The sequence below is a fragment of the Mesoplodon densirostris genome, chromosome 5 (assembly GCF_025265405.1).
Source record: "Mesoplodon densirostris isolate mMesDen1 chromosome 5, mMesDen1 primary haplotype, whole genome shotgun sequence".
Lineage (NCBI taxonomy): Eukaryota > Metazoa > Chordata > Mammalia > Artiodactyla > Ziphiidae > Mesoplodon > Mesoplodon densirostris.
Window position 1 is genome coordinate 57265697 of NC_082665.1, and position 24102 is coordinate 57289798.

Genomic DNA, 24102 nt, shown 5'->3' on the forward strand with positions numbered 1-24102 from the left:
GAAATACTTTCACTTTTTCACCATTGAGAATGATGTTTGCTGTGGGTTTGTCGTATCTGGCTTTTATTATGTTGAGGTAGGTTCCCTCAGTGCCCACTTTCTGGAGATTTTTTTAATCATAAATGGCTGTTGAATTTTGTCAGAAGGTTTCTCTGCATCTATTGAGATGATCATATGATTTTTAATTCTTTAATTTGTTAATATGATATATCACATTGATTGTTTTACATATATTGAAGAATCTTTGCAGCCCTGGGGTAAATCCCACTTGATCATGGTATATGATCCTTTTAATGTGTTGTTAGGTTCTGCTTGCTAGTATTTTGTTGAGGATTTTTGCATCTATTTTGATCAGTGATATTGGTCTATAATTTTCTTTTTTTGTGATATCTTTTGTCTGGTTTTGCTATCAGGGTGATGGTGGCCTCCTAGAACGATTTTGGGAGTGTTCCTCCCTCTGCAGTTTTTTTGGAAGAGTTTGAGTAGTATAGGTGTTAACTCTTCTCTAAATGTTTGATAGAATTCGCCTGTGAAGCCATCTGGTCCTGGACTTTTGTTTGTTGGGAGATTTTTAACTACAGTTTCTATTGCATTACCTGTGATCGGTCTGTTTCTATTTTTAATTCTTCCTGGTTAAATCTTGGAAGGTTGTACTTTTCCAAGAATTTGTCCATTTCTTTCAGATTGTCCATTTTATTGACATATAGTTGTTTGTAGTAGTCTCATGATCTTTTGTGTTTCTGCAGTGTCAGTTATAATCTCTCCTTTTTCATTTCTAATTTTATTGATTTACATCCTCTCCCTTTTTTCTTGATGAATCTAATGGTTTATCAATATTTTTTATCTTCTCAAATAACCAGCTTTTAATTTTATTGATCTTTGCTATTTTCTTTGTTTCTATTTCATTTATTTCTGCTCTGATCTTTATGATTTCTTTCCTTCTACTAATTTTGGGTTTTCTTTTTTCTTCATTTTCTAGTTGCTTTAGGTGTAAGGTTAGATTGTTTATTTGAGATTTGTCTTGTTTCTTGAGGTAAGCTTGAATTGCTATGAATTTCCCTGTTAGAACTGCTTTTGCTGTGTCCCATAGGTTTTGGATCATGTTTTTGTTGTCATTTGTTTCTAGGTACTTTTTGATTTCTTCTTTGATTTCTTCAGTGATCTCTTGGTTATTTAGCAGCACTCTCTTTAGCCTCCATGTATTTGTGTTTTTTACTGTTTTTCCTGTAACTGATTTCTCATAGCATTGTGATTGGAAAAGATGCTTGGTACGATTTCAGTTTTCTTAAATTTTCCACGGTTTGATTTGTGACCTGAAATGTGATCTATTCTGGAGAATGTTCCATGTGCACTTGAGGAGAAAGTGTATTCTTCCACTTTCAAATGGAATGTCTGAAAAATATCAATTAAGTCTTTCTGGTCTCTTGTGTCATTTAAAGCTTGTGTTTCCTTATTTGTTTTCTGTCTGGATGATCTGTCTATTGGTGTAAGTGGGGTGTTAAATTCCCCCACTATTATTGTGTGACTGTTGATTTCTCCTTTTATGGCTGCTAGCATTTGCCTTATGTACTGAGGTGCTCCTGTGTTGGGTGCATAAATATTTATAATTGCTACGTTTTCTTTTTGGATTGATCCCTTGATCATTACGTAGTGTCCTTCCTTATCTCTTGTAACAGTGTTTATTTTAAAGTCTAATTTATCTGATATGAGTATTGCTACTCCAATTTCTTGTGATTTCCATTTGCATGGAATATCTTTTTCCATCCCCTTACTGTGTCTGTATGTGTCCCTAGGTCTGAAGTTGGTCTCTTGTAGACAGTGTATATAAGGGTCATGTTTTTGTATCTATTCAGCCGGTCTGTGTCTTTTGGTTGGAGCATTTAATCCATTTTCATTCAAGGTGATTATAGATATGTATGTTCCTATTACCATTTTCTTAATTGATTTGGGTTTGTTTTTGTGGGTCTTTTTCTTCTCTTGTGTTTCCCACTTAGAGAAGTTCCTTTAGCATTTGTTGTAAAGCTGGTTTGTTGGTGCTGAATTCTCGTACCTTTTGCTTGTCTGTAAAGGTTTTAATTTCTCCGTGGAATCTGAAGGAGATCCTTGCTGGATAGAATAATCTTGGTTGTAGGTTTTTTCCTTTCATCACTTTAAATATATCCTGCTACTCCCTTCTGGCTTGCAGAGTTTCTGCTGAAAGATCAGCTCTTAACCTTATGGGGATTCTCTTGTATGTTATTTGTTGCTTTTCCCTTGCTGCTTTTAGTATTTTTTCTTTGTATTTAATTTCTGATAGCTTGATTAACATGTGTCTTGGCGTGTTTCTCTTTGGATTTATCCTGTATGGGACTCTGCACTTTCTGAACTTGATTGACTATTTCCTTTCCCATGTTAGGGAAATTTTTGACTATAACATCTTCTAATATTTTCTCAGACCCTTTCTTTTTCTCTTCTTCTTCTGGGACCCCCCATAATTCGAATGTTGGTGAGTTTACTGTTGTCCCAGAGTTCTCTGAGACTGTCCTCAATTCTTTTCATTTTTTTCTTTATTCTGCTCCCTGACAGTTATTTCCACCATTTTATCTTCTGACTCATTTGTCCATTCCTCTGCCTCAGTTATTCTGCTATTGATTCCTTCTAGAGTATTTTTAATTTCAATTATTGTGTTGTTCATCACTGTTTGTTTGCTCTGGATCCTTGTTGAATGTTTCTTGTATTTTCTCCATTCTGTTTCTGAGGTTTTGGATCATCTTTACTATCATTACTCTAAATTGTTTTTCAGGTACGCTGCCTGTTTCATCTTCATTTATTTGGTCTTGTAGGTTTTTACATTGCTCCTTCATCTGTTACAAATTATTTTGTCATTTCATTTTTTTTTTTATATATATGTGGGGCTGTATTCCTGTTGTTTGGCTGGAGATGTCCAGCACTGGAGTTTGCAGGCAGTTGGATAGAGCCGGGTCTTGGTGCTGAGATGAGGAACTCGGGGAGGCCTCACTCTGATTAGTATTCCCTGGGATCTGAGGTTCTCTGTTAGTCCAGCAGTTTGGACTTGGAGTTCCCATCACAGGAGCTCGGGCCTGACCTCTGGCCTGGGAACCAAGGTCCCACAAGCTGTGTGGCATGGAGAAAAAAAAAGCAAGGAGCAATACAATAACAAAGAATAAAAAACAAAATAAAATTAGAAAGATACAAAATATATTAGGAAAAGTAAAAATATAATTGAAACAACTGCAACAAGGTAAAATAAAACCACAATAGAAAAGAAAAAAAGCCTTGGCTATAGGGGGCAGAGTTTAGGTGCAGGTGGAACTTCTACAGGGGCGTTGTTTAGGGTGGGACGGGATCTAGCTGGGTGGGGGGTGACGTTTGAGCCTGGGGTGGGGCCTAGGCCCAGGATCCATGCAGCTCGAAAAGGCCTTGGGGGCGGGGGCCTAGGCGGGGCAACATTGAAGTGTGGGGTGGGGCCTCTGCTTAGGACCTGCTGGGAAGGGGAGAGGCAGCCTCGAAAGGAGGGCCTCTGGAGTGTGGAGTTTTGGAGTTTGGAGGTAAGGCCCTGGGTGAGGGTGTGTGGGTGGGGTTTAGGCCCAGCACGGTTGGAGGGGGTCTCAGAGGGGTTCTCCAAGTGTAGAGGTAGGGCCTTGGGTGGGGTGTAATGGTGGGGCTTGGGCTCTGCACAGCAGCAGGGAGGCTCCAAGGGCAGAGGATTAGGCCTGGGAACCCAACAGGCTCCCTGGCGCCTAAGTGGACAGGAAAAGCGCTGGCTATGTTCCCTTCTGTTCTTTTGCACCCCTCCCCCACCATATCCCCCAGTGTCTCCCCCACCCCCTCTGGACCCCTAACCATGGGTGGGTCCTGCTAGGTGTAGGAACTCCTCCCCTCTCCCAGCCCCCACTCGGGGTGCCGGTCCCGGAGGTCTGACCTTTATTTTTCCTCCCCCTTTCCTCCCCCCGACTCCCTCAGGACCCGCACGGCTGGAGTGGGCCTCAGTGCACAGAGAATCAGGCCCGGTATCTTAGCAGGCTCCTGGGGGCCCAAGTGGGCAGGGGAAACCTGGCCACTCTCCCTTTTGATCCTCTGCCCTCCCAATGGTCCCCCAATTTCACCCTTTGGGTGTGGGATCCCTTTCCCTCCCCCAGCCGCCCCTCAGGGGTACCAGTCCCGTCCTGCCTCCAATCCTCCTCCCTGCCACACCTCACATCCTACCCAGTTGCTGGGGTTTCCTCCCATCCCCTTAGTTGTCCGTGGTCCCCCACTGTGCCTGGCAGGTGCCCTAGTTGTGAGGAGATGAAAATTCTGCATCCTCCTAGTCCACCATCTTGACTCTGCCCCCAGGAGCTCTTTTTTTTCAAATTCTAAGACAGTCCTTTTTTCACTGCATTATTTTTCAGTTCTAGAGAAAGAGTTATGTCTCTCTGAATATCTTGCATGTTGTGTTGATTTTCTTCTTCATTGCCTTCTATCCTCTTTTTTGGTTTCTGTTTGTTTTGATCTTTCACTTTGGATACCTACTCAAATGTCCAGTAACATTTAACTTTCCATTGATATTTGTCACTAAAATTCTGGTCAGAAGTTCTGTTTAGTGGTAGATGGACTTGTTGCCTGATGGCCTTCAATAGAAAGCCAGTTATTTCATTGAGGGTCAGTCAAAGGTCAATATGTGAACTGTTTAGTTACCTAAACAAAAATCGTCTAGTTTTCTTCCTGATGAGGATTGAGTTCTAACACTCCTGTAGTTCAGTATGTGAACTTATGCATAGTCCCTGCTTTTCAGTGCCATGAATCATCCCCTTTTCTGTGTGTCTCTTGTTCCCACATTAGGAGGACCCTTACTGACTCCATTTCTCCACAGGAAAATATATCCCCTCTCTCACAGAGCTGAGGTTGAGGAACAGTTGCCTGGGTACACAGAGTGAAAAAGAGAACCTGGGTGGAAAGGTCTCCATGCCACTTACTATGAGTATAGATCTTAGCCATTTTCTCTTTGTTCACCCCAGCCCTTCCAGTTTTAGTGCTGACTGGTTCCAAAGGCTGAGCTTCCAGACGTTTTGTTGGGTAAATTGGCTAGCTTCTTTTTTGGTACCCTCTGATGCTGATGTAGACTTTAGCTTCCTGTATTCTGATATGTCAGTTACCACACCATTTATTTGTCATCTCTCAAATATTTGTTGAAGTGATTCTTCTCACTGTTTCCTCCTCTCTCATTCTCAACGTTATGGGTTACCAACATGCTAACTTCTCATCTGTCATTTTGGATTAATTTTGGGAGGATTAAAAGGTAAAAACATGAGGTAATCCTTTATGTAATCAAATATTCTTCTCAATTTTTCCAAACAATGACAAATCTTACAATAAGGAATTCTCGTGTCAGTTAAAATAATAAAGTGATCAAATCATCACTATGAAGGAGGTATACTGTCTCTTTAACATTTGATGGAATGAGATTCAAAGGGGTTAATTAACTTGTCCAGAGTGATATCTATTTAGTAGGTGGCAGAGTACGATTTGAATTCCAGACCATTGTAATTCTGAAGGCCATGCTGTAACTATTAAACATTGTTTAGTACATCGAATGCCTGACACATCATAGGTTCTGAATAATGGCAACTATTGGTAATGCATAGTATTCAGTGTTTTAGATGGATGTTGTTTCTAGAGTGAGTGGGGTAATAGGATCATCCTATAGACAGCATCTAGAAGAATTTAGGTCTGACAGCAGTAAGTAACATAATTAGCATTTTTAAACTTATTGTGGTTGGTAGAATAATGCCCCCACCTCCCAAAGATGTCTATATCCCAATTCCTAGAAACTGTGAACATGTTAGTTTATATGGCACAGGGAATTAAGGTTACAGATGTAATTAAAGTTGCTACTGAGCTGACTTTGAGATATGTGGGTGGGCCCGATGTAGTCACAAAGGTCCTTATAAGTGGAAGAGGAAGACAGAAGAGAGAGAATTTAGAGGATGGCAGCATGAGAAGGACTTACTTTAATGATGCTGGCTTTGCAAATGGAGGAATGGGGCCACTAGCTAAGGAATGCAGATAGTCTCTGGAAGCTGGAAAAGGCAAGAAAACTGGTTCTCCCATAATGTCTCCAAAAGAAATGCAGCCCTACCAACACTTTGATTTTAGCCCTGTGAGACTTGTTTCAGATTTCTCATCTCCAGATCTGTAAGGTTGTTTTTGTTGTTTTATGCCACTAAATTTATGATGATTTATTATAGTAACAGCAATAATAAATGAACACATTTATAAGTAAAATAAAAGTGTGTGTGTATGCATGTAGCTTACAAGAGGAAAAAGATAGTAAATGCTTACTTGAGAGGACTAGGCAAAAGGACATGGTGGCCTGCAGCTTGTCAAGGAAGGAGTGATTGGAGTTGCAAAGGCACCACTCAGTGGTTAGGGTGGAGGGAATCCATTTTCATCCTGGACACAGACAGGACAGTGACTCTTCTTGCCCTAAGGAATTTAAAAGGCCCCTAATTGTGCTACAGTGTTCAGAGTAGAGACCTTGTCACAGGACACCCAGGTTAGGGAGAACCGATGAATGGAGGAAATAAGCAGAAGCCAGTCCTGGTGGGATGAGAGAGTTAGGAGCTGGCATTTTTCTCTGCAGAGTGGAGGGAGTAAATCTCCAAAGTATCACCTAATAAGCACTGTTCTTAAAGTGGCCTTTTCTCTATTCTAGGCTTCAGGGCTGGAGGTCAGATGTGAGGCAATCCCAGTAGTACCAATAGGGAAGTGAGACAGAGAAGGGAGGGAAGCTGATATTCTAATGAGACGATCATCGCAGTGACACAGCAGGGCTTAGTCCTATTGGGCACCTCCGGGGAGTGAGTGCAGGACACACCTCTCTTTGTCAGCTTTTGAAGGCTGCTCCAGAGACATCACCTTTCTGCCACCTCTGGACTCCCCTGTGCATGGGCTGAGCATTTTTGGCAAGTAGATAAAGCCCTCTATTAAGAGCTGCAAATGCTTTAAGTAAAAAGCCTGCAGCAGGTTTGGGAATGGTGGACGCCAAGGATTTATGTTCTGCTTTCCCACCTATCATGACACAGAGAGCATGACATGTAAGGCATAAGAATCTATGAGATATCTGGAATCTAGACACCAGTGAGATCTAGGAGAAGGAAAATCAGACTTTCCACAATGGAAACAATTTTTTCTTGGCCACACTGATTAATAGTCAGTGGAGAAGAGGGATTCAAAATTGATATAAAAAACTCTTTTTGTTCACATTGCATAGCGATGTTAACTATATAGGAATCTGTATATAGAGATGTAGATATGTAGACTCAAACTTGAGTGTTGTAGCCAATATGTTGGTGCCCAAAGGAGTCAAACAAGATAAAAAGCACCAAGTGTGCATTCCAGCAAGGTTTACTATGTTATGCATGTATCCCACATTTCACTTTTCTAAACACACAAAAAAATCAAGGCCCCAGTAGGCACACTTCCCAAAATATGCAAATTGCAGGTCCACAATATGTGGTTGAGAACAGAAGTCAAGGAATTGGTTGTACCCACCTTCTTTCTCTGAAGGTAGAACCGTTGGGAGCATCATCTTCATGCACTAAGAACTACCATTTAAAGTAATAACAGTCTCAGACTGTACAGGTTCACAGCAGGCTTAACTAACCATGGCAGATGTAATGGCTCAGAAATGAACCATGTAAAAAATAAGTCAAAAAACAAACATTTGAACATAACTTATATTTGAGGACTATAGTCAGTTATATACCAAGATCTGGCAAATCACAGATGAAAAACTGTTCCTTTTTTGCATGTTGTATTCTCTGATCTCCAGGAAAGAAGCATTAAAAAGAAAAAATTTCAAGAGCTCTAGCTTTGGAATCAGATGGGGGTGAAAATGCTCTTATTTTAATGTTTGCTAGCTTTGATTTTGACCAAGTTATTTGAGTCTCGATTCCTTCATCTCCCAGAAGGATGATACCTTCCTCAGGTAGTTTTAGTGAGGGGGAATTGGGTTAATACATAAAGCTTCTCTTTATTTTAGACTTTGAATTGAGTTTTCATCCTCATTTCTCCTTGTGCAGTCCCGGGCTTTCTCAGAGTAGAGGATATTTGTGTCATTGTGGTTAAGTTCAAGATTATTTACTGATGCTCTTTTGAGTTATAGGTACTCTACTAGCTACTGGTGATACCAAAAAGAATGGAACACAGATCCTGTCTTTGAGGAGTTCAAAATATAGCGGAGGTATAGACAATAAATCATCTCAGTACATTGTGTGTTACATACTACAGTAGAAGAATATACAAAATATTAAAAGACCTCAGATAATGGGGTAATTTATTCTCCCATGGAAATGGAAGAGAAAAGAGAATGCCAAAGAGGGGAAGTAATATTTGAGCCGTGCCTTGAGGAATAAGTAAGATTGTTTATTTTAAAAGGGAAAAGAGAGAGCCAACTCCAAGCATAAGGACATCTTAAGAACTGTGTTTCAAGTACATTTATAAGCAGCTACATGAACAATCTCTGGGGCACATGGTTGCTCTGGGCTTTTGGAAAAACCTCCACAGACTATAGCCTGAATCATTTTGTAGAGAAAGCCAACACTTGTTTTTCATAACTATTATATGGTGACATGACTGATTTTTTTTTTTGCTGATTATCATTTTGAATGTATTTGGACTCTACACAAGGGTACACTGAGTCAGAGACCCAACTTCAAACAAGTTTAACCATCTAGAATTAGCCACATAATAGAAAATGGTGAAAACTTATAGAAAGCCTGAGTAGGGAAAGAACCGTCATGGATTCCATGGGTTTAATTTTAAATTTATTTTTAAGTTACAGAAAATATACAAATCAATTATCAATATATAAGAATTTAGAATAAGAAATGAAAGTTGAGATTTTTGACTAAATATAGCAGATTTTTGGCTAAGTATAGCACGAACATTTGAACTCATGATTCCTCTTAAAACCCCAGTTTTAGAACAATAAGGTGATTTTTTTTAAGTTTTAAATCCACAGTGTCAAGGAAACCATAGAGGAGGTGGCAACATAGTAGATGGACGAAAGCTGAAATCAGCAGACCAAAGGAAGTTGAAATGTAGTTTGGGTAGGGAGTGGAGCTCAGTAGCAAGGCAGTGTGGGTCACATGGAGACATGAGAAATCTTTGAAATAGGACTGTGAGTAGGACTGAAAAGCAGGATTATTATTAGAAAAGCTGTTTAAGAACGTGACCCCTAGATTTCCTCCTTCAGCCCACACTGACAGGTACCCACTGCTCCCTTCCCTTGAATGAAGGCAGGTGGATTTTCTGGAGAGGTGGAGTCAATGAAATTCTGAGTTTAAGACATTTCAGTGTCAGGGAAGGAAGGTGTGAATGTGTATGTGGGAGGAGGATCAGAGGTCTGTTGAATTTGTTTTTTTTTTTAAGTCTTGTAGAATTGTTTAACAACATAAACAACTATGTAAAAGAAAAAAATTAAGGGATGTTTCCTCTCTCCTCACTGAAGGACTTGATGATTAAGAGATTCTCTCAGGCCCTCACATGGAATCAAATTTATTTTGGGTCCATATGAATATTACAGTGTAATTTATATTCGAGTATTACTTCAGTATTCTGGAGAGCAGGGAAGGATTTGTATGATAAAAAGGAGATGCATGAAAAAAAGTTTTTTTCTTTTGATCATTTTATAATATATTTTTTTCAATAAAATATCAAAATAATCAAAATTCAATTTATTACAAACACTGTTCTGATTCTAGGTGTCAGAAGTCTTAGAATAGAACCAGGGATTTAAAAAGGCTCATCCTATCTCTGATTCAGCCTCCTGCAAATAATTCAATGCCTTATGCTCAGTTTTCTGAAATGTAAATAAGATTTGTGTCTTGTTCTTTCAGACACATAACAATGTTGATTTAGTGCCCAGCAGTGAGCTGAGCAGTGAACAGATCCTTCCTTGCACGTAATGGCACCTTATTCTGAGGCCTAATGTGAAGTGTTTTCTTATCACCAAAGCATTCCTTACTCCCAAGATGAACTTGGCATATTGAATGTATGACTGAAAATAATCTAATATTTTTCTTAATCTAGAATTTTTAGTTTCAAATGAGTGCTGTTTTTTTCACAGTATTTACCTTGGAAAATTAGATACTAATAGTTAAGTCATGTTATTTTAGAATTCTTCTTTTGAATTTCTTTCCTCTGGAACCTGAAGCATGGTTTTTATCCTTATCTTAAGAATAAACCAAAAGCATTTAAAATTAAGTCCAGGGAATAAGTTAGATTAGAAAGTCATTAAGTTCCATTATGGGAAATAAAGTTGAGGAGGGGCAATATAGAAATGCCTTTGAGTTTAGTGTGTGACCACTGAACAATTCTAACAGCTGAACATTTTTTCTCTAGGTGACTATTTCAAAAGAGATTATCCATTAGATATATAGATATTAATAGATCATATAGTTCATGGCTAAACACTCAATAGCTTCCATCTTACTGGTCAGATGTGTTTTAATTTAATGTTTTTTATTCTTTTTTTGTATGTGTAGCTACATTCACGGCAGCTTCATTTATCTTAATTTGTTAACTCCTGTGAAGTCATTACTCTGTAGACTTAGTGCAGTATCATAATCAATCAGGTAATTAAACTATTTTTTTGGTAGGTGATGAATTTAATAATAGAGATAATGTACATGCATTCAGGGACTGCTGGAGTTTGCATAGAACGTGAAACAAAACACAACACATCTTCAGACTGTGTGGACAAGCACACAGTTAAAATCCTGAGGATTATAGCAATGATGGGGGTGGTTAGAGCGATGGTTAGAAGGCAAATTAGATGAAGAAGGATTCATGAAATCAAGGGATGTGGGCTTTTCAGATCCTTTAGTCAAATTCCCTGATTTTATAGAGGAGTAAACAGAGGCCCAGGGAGGTGATTTTCCTAATACAAATGGAAGAGCAGGACTCTAATTCCAGTATTCGGGACTCTTTTTTTCTTTATGGTCTCCCTCCCTACTCCAAGCTTCAGGATAAGTTTGAAGTATGTAGTTTATCTTTAATGGTTTCTTACCTAAAATCTCATCCCTCTTCTTTTTTCTCTTTCTTTTCTAAGCCTCTGTACTAAAAATTTCCCCTCACATTTCTTTCCTCTCAACATGAAGTTCTTTTATATAAAAGGTGGAAGGTTCTGAAAGCCTCTGATCTAAGCTGGCATACAGCTGCTTTGGAGTGAGATGAAAAGCTAAGAGGAATTTGCCTTCAAACCTTGATGGCAGAAACCACAGTCAGTGAAATTTCTAGCATTCATTTCTTTTGGAGAGGTCTTCTCAGCCCCTTGGTGTAATAGAACTGCAGTAAAAATATTGAAAGGTAAGTGATGAGACCCTTTCTCCTCTGTTATCAGGAGCATTCATTATGCTATTTGGATCATGGTTCTTTATTGTCTGATTAGAGTCATGGATGGAGAAGATAACTGGAGGAAAGTGAGCAAACTTAATTTACATTCTCAGCCTACACTTAGGCTTGGAAGAAGAGAAAAGGTTCAGAAGCAAGAAGAGGGCAGCAGGAAAGGGGATGGAGTAGTGAAACCAAGAAAGTTTGGAGGAATTTTGAGGTTGGGTGAGAAGAGTTTTACCAGCTCCTTCCTCTACTGGAAATCCAGGGAGAAGCAGATCTGGGTAGAGATTTTAAGACTTTTTTTTTTTGTATGAGTCATTAGATACAGTTCGTCTTTTTTTCCCTCTACAGGAGACTTCCCTGTAGGCATACTGCTTTTCAAGTCTTTGAGGAGTTGGATTTTTGTTTTATTGGGTGCATCACCATGCTAAAGATGGGCCTCAACGTTGGAGCAAAAAAAACCCCAAAAACAGTTTCATTTGGAAAATTCAGGTATCCGTTTTTGACACCTTCCTTCTTTCCCACAATGCCTAGCCCAATTTTTCACAATCTGCATTAATAGGAAAAATGACTGTGTGTCAGGAACCAAAAGGATGAGATCAGATATAAATTTAATTGATGCTTATAAACAGCTGAGGGGAAGAAATGGCGACCAACATGCTAAGTGCTTTTGCTGTCGTCTCTTTTTTGGAAATGTTATAAAGATTAACTATGGCCAATGAAATCTGTTGACTCACTGGGTAGTTAACAAGTCCAGTCCATGACCAATGACATTAAATTTTCCAATAGCACTTTCAAGACACTGTCATTAGTAGATTATCCCATAATCTGGCTATTTTATTTGTAAGTGAAGATAAGTCCTAAATGCACTTATTATACAACCTTAATAAATACCTGGGGCAGCATTGGAGATAAAGAACACCTTTCACTCTTCTTGGGGTCCCTTTTCCAATCATAACTCTACCCCCCCATTATCTCCTGGTCTAGAGTGTGACACTAATCTAGAGGACTGTTTCATTGCAGCCTTGTTTTTTTAGTCACAACACAAACAGAAGTGGCAGGATATTAGAGACAAAATGGATAGTGCTAAAAAAATTACAGTTTAACTTCTCATTTATCAATGTAATTGAAAGTTACTAGCAGGGTGTGTGGTGCCAGTGTTTCTATCAGGGCATGAGTAATCTATTTATGCTGCATAATTCATCCTTCTGAGGTTCTAATGAGAACTGCTTAATTCAGGTTTTAATCAAACCTGACAAATCATCGTTGAAGTTGGCAATAGGCTTCTTCACAGGTGCCATTTCCCTGCTAGTTTGACATAGCTTAGATTCATCTTCCTCTCTGCATGGTCCTTTCAGGCTTCACTTATTATAACAACAAAAAAGGACCGGTTTTCCTTCAACACCAAAATGCCAAATGTTTCTGGTCCTTTTTTGGACTCTTCAGTGCCATTAGTAGCAAGCTATTTTTATTTATTTTATTTTTAATACTGGAAATAATGAAGAGGAAAAAATGATTTTTTCACATACACATTTATCCTGTTTTGCTAAATATATTCATTCCTTGAGCATATATTCTTTGAACAGGTTCATGTCCCAAATCTTGCTCTTATCCAGTAATCCAAATCACTTAGACAAGATCCATCTGCTGATGACGGGTGGTGGAGGATGCACCAGCTCAGATGCACTTAGGAGCTCCAGAGCCTGAAATCTGACATATACTTTGAAAAATAACACCAGTCTCTTTCTGGGAGAGACTACAAAACAGATGGGAGATTCATAGCACACACACAAAAAAACGGTGGCTTTAATGTATGGATCTTAATATTGCAAAAATGAATGTCGGAGCCTATAATCTTTTCTATTAACATGTGACATGGAAAAGATGTTTAATCCGTTAGCTCCTTGCCCCAGAATAGGATTATGACCTCTGTAAAGAGGTCATATTCTGCCTACTTAAGTTTCCCCCTAAAAACAGCTTTATAATTACATGTAGCCTTTCTGTTTCCAAGTTCCTTTGACATGTATTAAATCATTTTTCTTCATAATAACCTTTTGAAGCAGGTAATACACATAACAACATCCCATTTTATAGCTAAACCAACAAAATCAGAGAGGGTAATTTATTTGCCTAAGGACATACAGTTGGAAGTAATGGAATCTGACCTCCAATCCAGTTATGTCAACTCTGAGATTTGTGTCCTTTACACTGTTACACAGTACCTCATGGACATCAGGGAAGACCAACCTTTGAAAGAATTCTTGCTGTACCCAAAATGATCTTCACCATGATCTGGGAAATAAGACTCTTTATTTAGGCCACCTGTAATTCTTTGGAAGGTTGTATAAATGAGACAACCCCTAAGGCTTTATTTGTAATTCCAAACCATTTGCTATTTATCAAGCCTGTCTTTCATTATAGACTATATCAAATGCTGACACTTTTGACTTACCTGGATACTAAGTCCTCACTACGGATACCAAACACACTGCTCTAATATCAGATGTTTCCCTTCAAGCATTATGGCAAATCTCAGTCTCATTCTTTTGCTGTAGCTCATAGAAATATTTATCTGGGAGGACCTAAGAGAACACACAGAAAAACATAGTTATTTAAAGCAAAAGAACTGAGGACCAGTGAGTTTAAGTATTTTATTTAAGAGTGATAACTACGAACTGCCAGAGTCTCTCACTTTTTAGATCGTCTGTGTCAACAATCATTGCCTCTGTGGATGCATTTAAAAGATTATTTACCAAAGTTCTACTGTAGGCATTGAAGGTGGTTTCGCTCAGAACTGGGATGGGGAACTCTTCTGGATGGACTTGCTCAAGCATTGGAGGTTGAGAATCAGAGCTAATTAGAGATTAAGCTGGGCTACAGCCTCATCTTCTGCATCTGGCGTTGTCCTTATCTATTAAACAACGTCACCCAGAAAAACTGTTTCTTTAATAAAAAAAAAGTTGCCTTCATTTTTATCAAGGATACGGGTAGGATCTTAATAACTTGGCTGCTAGCCTATTAATGCTGGACACAGGAGAAAGTCCATGGGCTATGATGTAGAGTTGAGTAACGTATGGAGGAGGTAGACTGGGCACAGTGAAGTCAGGCAGTCTCAAAGTTTGGAGCAAAGGCTCCAGTGCTTATCTGACTTTTCCTGATATTATCCCTCACTACCATGACTTTGGGAGAATGCTAAAACAAGGAAGGGATGGTGAAGTGTGGAAATCAGAGAAGGTATTTTAAAACTGCACGTTTTATTTATTTTTTTATTTAAAATATAGTTGATTTACAGTGTGTTAATTTTTGCTGTACAGCAAAGTGATACGGTTGTGTGTGTGTATATATATATGTATGTGTATATATATATGTGTATATATATATATATTCTTTTTTATATTTTTTTCCATTATGGTTTATCACAGGGTATTAAATATACTTCCTTGTAGGACCTTGTTGTTTATGCATTCTATATATAATAGTTTGCATCTTCTAATCCCAAACTCCCAATCCATCCCTCCCCTACCCCTCCTTGGCAACCACAAGTCTTTTCTCTATGTCTGTGAGTCTGTTTCTCTTTTTTAGGTAGTTTCATTTGTGTCATATTTTAGATTCCACATATAAGTGATATCACATGGTATTTGTCTTTCTCTGACTATATATTCTTGCCTTCTTGTCATATATTAATTGCCCATATAAGTTTGGATTCATTTCTGGGCTCTCTATTCTGTTCCATTGATCTATGTGTCTGTTTTTGTGCCAGTACCATACTATTTTGATTACTGTGGCTTTGTAGTATAGTTGGAAATCAGGGAGCATGATACCTCCTGTTTTGTTTTACTTTCTTAAAATTGTTTTGGCTATTTAGGGTCTTCTGTGTTTTCATAAACATTTTAGAATTATTTTTTCTTGTTTTGTGAAAAATGCCATTGGTATTTTGATAGGGAATGGATTGAATATGTAGATTGCCTTGCATATGTAGATTACCTTGCATAGTATGGTCATTTTAACAATATTGATTCTTCCAATCCAAGAACACTGTGGATCTTTCCATCTGTTTGTGTGGTCTTCAATTTCTTTCATCATTGTCTTATAGTTTACCGAGTTCAGGTCTTTCACCTTCTTAGTTAGATTTATTTCTATGTGTTTTGTTCCTTTTGATGCAATTTTAACTGAGATTATTTTATTAATTTCTCTTTCTGCTAGTTCACTGTTAGTGTATAGAAACACAACAGATTTCTGTATCCTGAAACTTTACTGAGTTCATTTATTAATTCTAAGTTTTTTGGTGGTGTCTTTAGGATTTTCTATATAGAGTAGCATGTTGTCTGTTAACACTGAAAGTGTTAGCTCTTCTTTTCCAATTTGGAGTATTTTTCCGTTTTTTTTTTTTTTTTTCTGATTGTGGGGCTAGGACTTGAATACTTTGTTAATAAAAAGTGGTAAAGTGAGCAACCTTGTCATATTCCTGATCTTAGAGGAAATGCTTTCAGCTTTTCAGTGTTGAGAATGATGTTGGCTCTGTGTTTGTCATATATGGTCTTTATTATGTTGAGGTACATTTCCTCTGTGTACCCACTTCATTGAGTGTTTTTATCATAATTGGATGTTGAATTTTGTCAAAAGCCTTTTCTGCTCTATTGAGATGATCATACGATTTTTATCCTTCAATTTGTTGATGTGCTGTATCATAATTTTGTTTTGTGGGTATTGGAACATTCTTGCATCCCTGAGATAAATCCCACTTGATCATGCTGTGTGATCATTAAATGTATTGTTGAATTTGTTTTGCTTATATATTGTCGAGGAGTTGTTGCATCTATGTTCATCATAGATGTTGGCTTGTAATCCTCTTTTTTTGGTGGTGTCTTGGTCTGATTTTGGTATCAGGATCATGCTGGCCTTGTAAAGTGAGTTTGGAAGCATTCCTTCCTCTTCAGTTTTTTGTAATATTTTGATAAGAATAGGTATTTAACTCATTTTTAAAGTTTGGTAGAATTCACCTGTGAAGCCATCTGGTCCTGAACTTTTGTATGTGGGGAGTTTTATTTTTTTATTACTCATTCAGTTTCATTACTTGTAATCTGTCTCTTCATTTTCTGTTTCTTCCTGATCAGTTTTAGGAGATTGTATGGTTCTAGGGATTTATCCATTTCTTCAGGTTGTCTGGTTTATTGACATATAAGGTCATGGTAATTTCCTATGATATTTTGTATTCCTGTGGTGTTCATTGTAATGTTTCCTCTTTCATTTCTGATTTTATTTGGGCCCTCTCCCTTTTTTCTTGATGAGTCTGGCTAAAGTTTCATCATTTTGTTTATCTTTTTTTTTTTTTTTTTTTTGATTCGTGGGCCTCTCACTGTTGTGGCCTCTCCCGTTGCGGAGCACAGGCTCCGGACGTGCAGGCTCAGCGACCATGGCTCATGGGCCTAGCCACTCCGCAGCATGTGGGATCTTCCCAGGCCGGGGCACAAACCCATGTCCCCTGCATTGGCAGGCAGACTCTCAACCACTGCACCACCAGGGAAGCCCTTTTGTTTATCTTTTTAAAGTTCTTAGTTCCATTGATCTATTCTTTTTTTTGGTTTCTGTTTTATTTGTTTTGCTCTAATTTTTATTCTTTCTTTCTACTAACTTTGGGTTTTGTTTTTCTTTTGTAGTTCCTTTATGTTTAAGGTTAAATCGCTTATTTCAGATTTTTCTTGTTTCCTGAGATAGGCTTTTCTAAACTTCCTTATTACAACTGGTTTGCTGTGCCCCTTAGATTTTAGATTGTTGAATTTCTGTTTTCTTTATCTCTGTGCCTTTTAAAAAATTTCCTCTTTGATCTTCAATACCCATTGGTTGTTTAGTAGCATATTGTTTATTCTACATGTGTTTGTGTGTTTTGCAGTTTTTTTCTTGTAGTTGATTTCCAGTCCCATAGTGTTGTGGTAGGAAAAGATGCTTGATATGATTTCAGTCTTCTTAAATTTACTGAGACTTGTTTTGGGGCCTAGCACGTGATCTATCCGTGAGAATGTTCCATGTGCACTTGAAAAGAATGTATTCTACTGCTTTAGTTTCTTTTTTTTAAAACAGTATTTTATTTATTTTTAAAACTTATTTATTTAATTTTTGCGGTATGCGGGCCTCTCACTGTTGCAGCCTCTCCTGTTGTGGAGCACAGGCTCCGGACGCGCAGGCTCAGCGGCCATGGCTCACGGGCCTAGCCACTCTGCAGCATGTGGGATCCTCCTGGACCGGGGCATGAACCCATGTCCCCTGCATCGGCAGGTGGACTCTCAACCACTGAGCCACCAGGGAAACCCTAATTTATTTATTTTATTTATTTTTGGCTGTGTTGGGTCTTTGTTGCTGCATGTGGGGGCAGTGGCAAGACCCCGGCTCTCTGGTTGTGGCGAGCGGGGGCTACTCTTCATTGCAGTGTGCGGGCTTCTCATTGCAGTGGCTTCTCTTGTTGTGGAGCATGAGCTCTAGGTGCGTGGGCTTCAGTAGTTGTGGCACGCAGTCTCAGTAGTTGTTGCTCATGGTCTCTAGAGCGCAGGCTCAGTAGTTGTGGTACACGGGCTTAGTTGCTCTGCAGCATGTGGAATCTTCTCAGACTGGGGATCGAACATATGTCCCTTGAATTAGCAGGTGGATTCTTAACCACTGCGCCACCAGGGAAGTCGCTCTACTGCTTTTGGATGGACTGTTCTTTAGATATATATTAAGTCCATCTGATCTAATGTATTGTTTAGGGCAGTGTTTCCTCATTGATTTTCTTTCTATATGATCTGTCCATTGATGTAAGTGAGATGATAAAGCCACCTACTGTTATTGTGTTACTGTTAATTTATCGCTTTATGTAATATTTGCTTTATGTATTTAGGTGCTCCTATTTTGGGTGCATACATATTTACAATTGTTATATCTTCTTGCTGGATTGATCTTTTTATTATTATGTAATGTTGCTCTTTGTCTCTTGTTACAGTCTTTGTTTTAAAATATATTTTAATATTTTTGTTTATGTATATTATTATTTTAAGGTGATGATCTCTTAAGTTTGAATGCATTCGAACAAACCTGTTTTTACTCCACCTTTTTATGTTTTACTCACTTTTAATGTTTTGACATCATATTTTACATCTTTCTTCATGTGTATCCTTTAACTTTTTATTTTGAATATAGATAATTATAATACATTTGTCTTTTAACCTTCTTACTAGTTTTATAAGTGACTACCTTTACTGTATGTTTGCCTTTACCAGTGATATTTTTCCTTTTGCGAATTTCCTATTTCTAGTTGTGGTCTTTTCTTTTCTGCTTGGAGAAGTCTCTTTAACATTTATGTAAAGCCAGCTTAGTGGTGCTGAAATCTTTCAGCTTTTGCTTGTCTGTAAAACATTTTATCTGTCCTTCAAACCTGAATGATAACCTTGCCTGGTAGAATATTCTTGGTTGTAGTGTTGTTGTTTTTTTTTTTCCTTTCATTGTTTTGAATATATCATGCCACTCCCATTTACCCTGCAAAATTTCTGCTGAAAAGTCAGCTGATAGCTATGGGAGTTCTGTTGTACATAGCTAGTTGTTTTTCTCTTACTGCTATTAAGATTATCTCTTTATCTTTAATTTTTGCCATTTTAATTATAATGTGTCTTGGTGTGGACTTATTTGAGGAATCTTGTTTGGGACTCTGTACTTCCTGGACCTGGAAGTCTGTTTCCTCTTCTACATTAGGGAAGTTTTCAGCTATATTTTTTCTTCATATAAGTTGTCTGTCACTTTCTTTCTCTTTTCTACTTCTGGGACCCCTACAATGCAAATGTTAGTAAACTTGATGTTGTCCCTGAAGTCTCTTAAATTATCCTTATTTTAAAAAATTCTTTTGTCTTTTTTGTCTTTAGTTTGAGTGATTTTTGCTATTCTGTCTTCCAGTTCACTGATCCATTCCCCTCTATCATCTAATCTACTGTTGATTCCTTCTAGTATATTTTTTACTTCATTTATTGTATTCTTCAGTTTTATTTGGTTCTTCTTTATATTTTCTAACTTTGTTAAAATTCTCACTGTTTTCATTCTTCTTTTCTGTTTTTTGAGCATCTTTATGATCATTATTTTGAATTCTTTATCTGTTAAATTGCTCATCTCCTTGTCATTTACTTCTTTTCTGAGGTTTTGTCTTGTTACTTTGCTTAAAACATATTTTACTATCTCCTCACTTTGCCTAAGTCTCTGTGTTTTTTTTTTTCCCCAGGTATTAGGTAGGTGGGTTACATTTCCTGATCTTGAAGAAGTGGCCTTCTGTAGGAGATGTTCTGTAGGGCCCAGCAGCACATGCCTCTCTGGTCACCAGGGCTACATGTGCAGGGTTGCCCTCTATGTGGGCTGCATGGACCTTATTTTGTGGCACTGACTAATGTGAGTCTGTTGGTAGGCAGGGTTGGGCCCTGACCTGGTTGGCTGCCAGGCTCTGCATTGTGCAGTTCTCTTTGCCCATTGGTGGGCATATCTGGGTTTCGGTTCAGCTGGCTACATTCCCTGGGCAGTCTCAGGGCTGGTGCCAGCCTTCTGGTAGGCAGGACCATGTCCTTGGCCGACTTGCTCTGTGGCTGAGGGGTCCTGTGTCTGGTACCTGACCACTGGCTGTGAGGCTGGGCCGTGGGGATGCTGGCTGTAGCATTCGAGAGGTCTTGGATCTGGTGCTGGCCTGCTGGTATGTGGGTCCAGGTTCTGGGGCAATTGCCTGCAGGGCCTATGGGGGCTAAGGGCTGGTGCTGGCCCGCTCATGGGCAGGGTTGGGGCCTGAGAAGCTACCTGTAGGACCTGGGGGAGGGGCTGGGACTGGTGCTGACCCACTGGTGTTGGGGATGGGTCCATGGGGTGCCTACTATGGGGCCCAAGTGTGTTCCCTGGTGCTGGTGCTAGCCCACTGGTGTGTGGGGCTGTGTCCTGAGGTGGGCCCTGGAGCTGGTATTGGCCTGCCCCTGGCCCTAACAGACTAGAGGGAAGACTCCAAAATGGCACATGCCAGCATCAGTGTCTTCATGGTAGAATGAGCTCCCCAAATTGTCTCTCATCAATGTCTATGTCCCAGGGGGAGTCCCAGTTGCCTCTCACCTCTCCAGGAGGACTCCAAGATCAGCAAGTGGGTCTGACCCAAGCTCCTTGCAAATTACTGCCTCTGTGTTGGAACTTAAGCATGTGAGTTTGTGCATGAGCTCTTTAAGAGAGGAGTCTCTTTTTCCTACAGACATTTAGCTCTCTCATATGCAAGCCTTGGCAGCCTTTAAAGTCAGACATTCTGGGGTCTCATCTTCCCGGTGCAGGACCCCTGGGCTGGAGAACCCAATGTGGGACTTGGACCCCTTGCTTCCTGGGGAGAACGTCTGCAGTTGTGTTTATCCTCCCATTGTGGGTCACTGGCTCAGGGGTGTGGGTCTTGACTCTACCTCCTCTCTACCTCTCCTATGCATCTTGTTGTGGTTCCTTCTTTATATGTTTAGTTGTGGAAAATCTTTTCTTCTAGTCTTCAGGTCATTCTCATAGATAGTTGCCCTGTAAATATTTTAAATTTTGGTGTGCCCATGGGAGGAGGTGAGGTCTTCTTACTTTGCCATTTTGGCCACACTGCTCCATGTTAATTTGTTAAAGTGTACCTTAGGTAACATTCTTCCCCTTAGTTCTTCACATCCCTCCTTTTATGGAGCTTCTTGGTTTAGAATTTGCTCTAGGACAATGTGCTAAGAATGCCTTACCAATTAACAGGCTCTGCATATAGACATAGTTCTTATATTAAATACTGAGGATGAACAGAGAATCAAGGTAGACCCTCAGGTAACTAGACTTTTGTAATAGGTAGATAAGGAAAAAACTGCAGCTTCTTTTAGACATAAAATATACCAATATTTGTCACTTCCTCAGAACTCTCCTTACATGGCAAACTTGGGAGTACTTAGCCTGCCTAGGCACACTAAGGGGAGTTTATCAAGTAGCTCACCCTATGCATTTCTGGAGAACCTATAGTTAGCACCCTTTCCTACCATAGAAGACAGGAGAAACATCAGAACCACAGAGTAATCTCAAATTGCGTCCTTAGATTAACTAATCTAGATCTTTGCATATAAATAGGAATAGAAAATGAAAAATCATCAAGCATCTGAGATAAATCAATAGTATAGAAAGGAGGACAATATGAAAAAACAGGACCAACTTAAGTAAAAACAGGTAATTTTGGAAATAGGTTATAACCTCACACAAACTTATTTTTTAGTAATTGCAGAGATTGGGAATAATTTAAAATTCATAAACAAGACCAAGAGACTATGAAAAATGAGTAATGAGAAGAGAAATAACAACAAAAAAAATCAAGGGAAAGGCTAAAAATTTGGATGGCTATTGGTGAAGAATAAGTTGTTGATCTGAAAGTTAAATTTGAAGTTTAATGTAAGACCAGAAAGAAGGCAGGAAATAATCAAAGAAATGTAGATGAAAATTTTCCTGAGCTATAGAAAGACTCAAGTCTTTAATTTGTAAAAACTCACTGTATACTAAGATGGGAAAAATAAAAATGTACATCTACATAAGTTCTGGTTAAATTTCTGGACTGTAAAGAAAAGGATAAAACCTCTAAAAGGCTCCAGGGAAGATGACAACAACAAAGTTACTTAGTTTTTTTTTTTTTTTTTTTGAAAACATGATTAATTATTTTTGTGATATCCATGAACCACTTCAACTCCTCATATTCCCAGAAGGGACTGATCTCACAGAAAATAGCACGGCTTGAAGTAATGAATTTGCTAAGAAGAATGGACTTCAGAAATATGAAAATGTCTTAACATCCAAGAACTACAGGCTTTACTTTTGTAGTAGACCGTCTAAGAGAAGGTAAGAGCCTGGACACTGTCCATGACGTCACGGTGGCATACCCTCATAACATTCCTCAGCCAGAGAGGCACGTCCTCCTCAAGGACTTTTCCAAGGAAATCCACTTCCATCTCCACTGATACCCAGTGGACACCCTCCCCACATCCAAGGAGGACCTCCAGCTCTGGTACCACAAGTGGTGGGAGGAGAAAGAAGAGAGGCTGTGCTGCTTCTGCTGGGGGAGAAGACTTTTTACTTTATGGGACAGACTGTAATTCCACCTTGCAAGTCTGAGCCCAAGATCCTTCTGGTCAAATTGCTCCCTATACCGTACTGGACCCTGTTCAGCCCTGCAGTGTGCCTGCTCATCTATTTGTACAGTCTTGTTAGGTGGTATTTTATAATCATCATTATCATCTTCGTGCCACAGGAGAGAGTATTTGGTGGATTAGAGATCACGGAACTTGCATGTTAACGTTTTTTAGACAAACAGCCACATTTAAATGCAAAGAAAAATGGGTAAGATTGTAAGGTTCACAGTCTAAAAACCTAGGGGATATTTTGTAAATGTTCTAAGCCCTTGTAAAATGAGATGCATTTTTGCATGACTACGTCTAATATTTCTTACTACCATCATTATTTGTTAAAGATATTTTACACTTAGTTTTGTGGAAAAATATTGCTACACACACAATTTCTTTTTAAAATCTCTGAATGTAATTTCAACACTATGTAGCAGGGAGCAATCCCTGTGAAATAACTTAGTCCAGAGTATTAGTAACAAGAGATATTGTGGGTTTAGTTCCAGACCAACACAATAAGCAAATACTGCAATAAAGTGAGTCACATGAATTTTTTGGTTTCCCAGTGTATATAAAAGTTTTGTTAACACTATACTGTAGTCTAAGTGTACAATGCATTATGTCTAAAAAACATACATGCCTTAATTAAAAAATATTTTATTGCTAAAAAAGTGCTAGCCATCGTCTGAGTCTTCAGTGAATCCTAGTAGTAACATCAAAAATCACTGATCACAGATCACCATAACAAATGTAATAATAATGAAAATGTTTGAAATGTTGTGAGAATTACCAAAATGTGCCACAGAGACATGAAGTGAGCAAATGCTGTTGGAAAAATGGTGCTGATAGACTTGCTGGACATAGGGTTGCCACAAATCTTCAGTTTGTAAAAAATGAATTATCTGTGAAGTGCAATAAAGTAAAGCACAATAAAGCATGGTATACTTGTGTACTAAACTCTTAATGTTGATTTGCCTCTGAAGAGGTTAATAGGAGTCATGGTTTTGTGAAAAGGAATTTGTATTTTTGGTAATCTTTATTATTTAAAAAATATGTTATAGTACATTATAAAATACTGTTGACTACTGTATCCCCAGTGTCCAAAGTGTGTGATACATAGAGTAGGTGTTAAATAATTAAATGTTGAATGAATCAAAGAAAAAAAGATATTTTAAAATGATCCATAGTCTACCGTAAAGGTATCCCTGGTTATTTTTGCTGTGTTGGGTCTCGTTTCTGTGCGAGGGCTTTCTCTAGTTGTGGCAAACGGGGGCCACTCTTCATCGCGGTGCGCGGGCCTCTCACCATCGCAGCCTCTCCTGTTGAGGAGCACAGGCTCCAGACGCGCAGGCTCAGTAGTTGTGGCTCACCGGCTCAGCCGCTCTGCGGCATGTGGGATCCTCCCAGACCAGGGCTCGAACCCGTGTCCCCTGCATTAGCAGGCAGATTCTCAACCACTGTGCCACCAGGGAAGCCCCCCAATATTCTTTTATCTAAAGGTATTCACTAAGAGTTTATTTGTACAAAAATGTAGCTTTACTCAGTGCCTTATTGATGCATTTTTTCTTTTGTTTTA

At 38.8% G+C, this 24102-nt stretch overlaps 1 pseudogene; it reads left to right on the forward strand.

Moving 5' to 3' along the window:
* Positions 1–22006: 22006 nt before the first annotated feature.
* Positions 22007–22614, forward strand: LOC132490454 (lysocardiolipin acyltransferase 1-like; annotated as a pseudogene).
* Positions 22615–24102: the final 1488 nt, after the last annotated feature.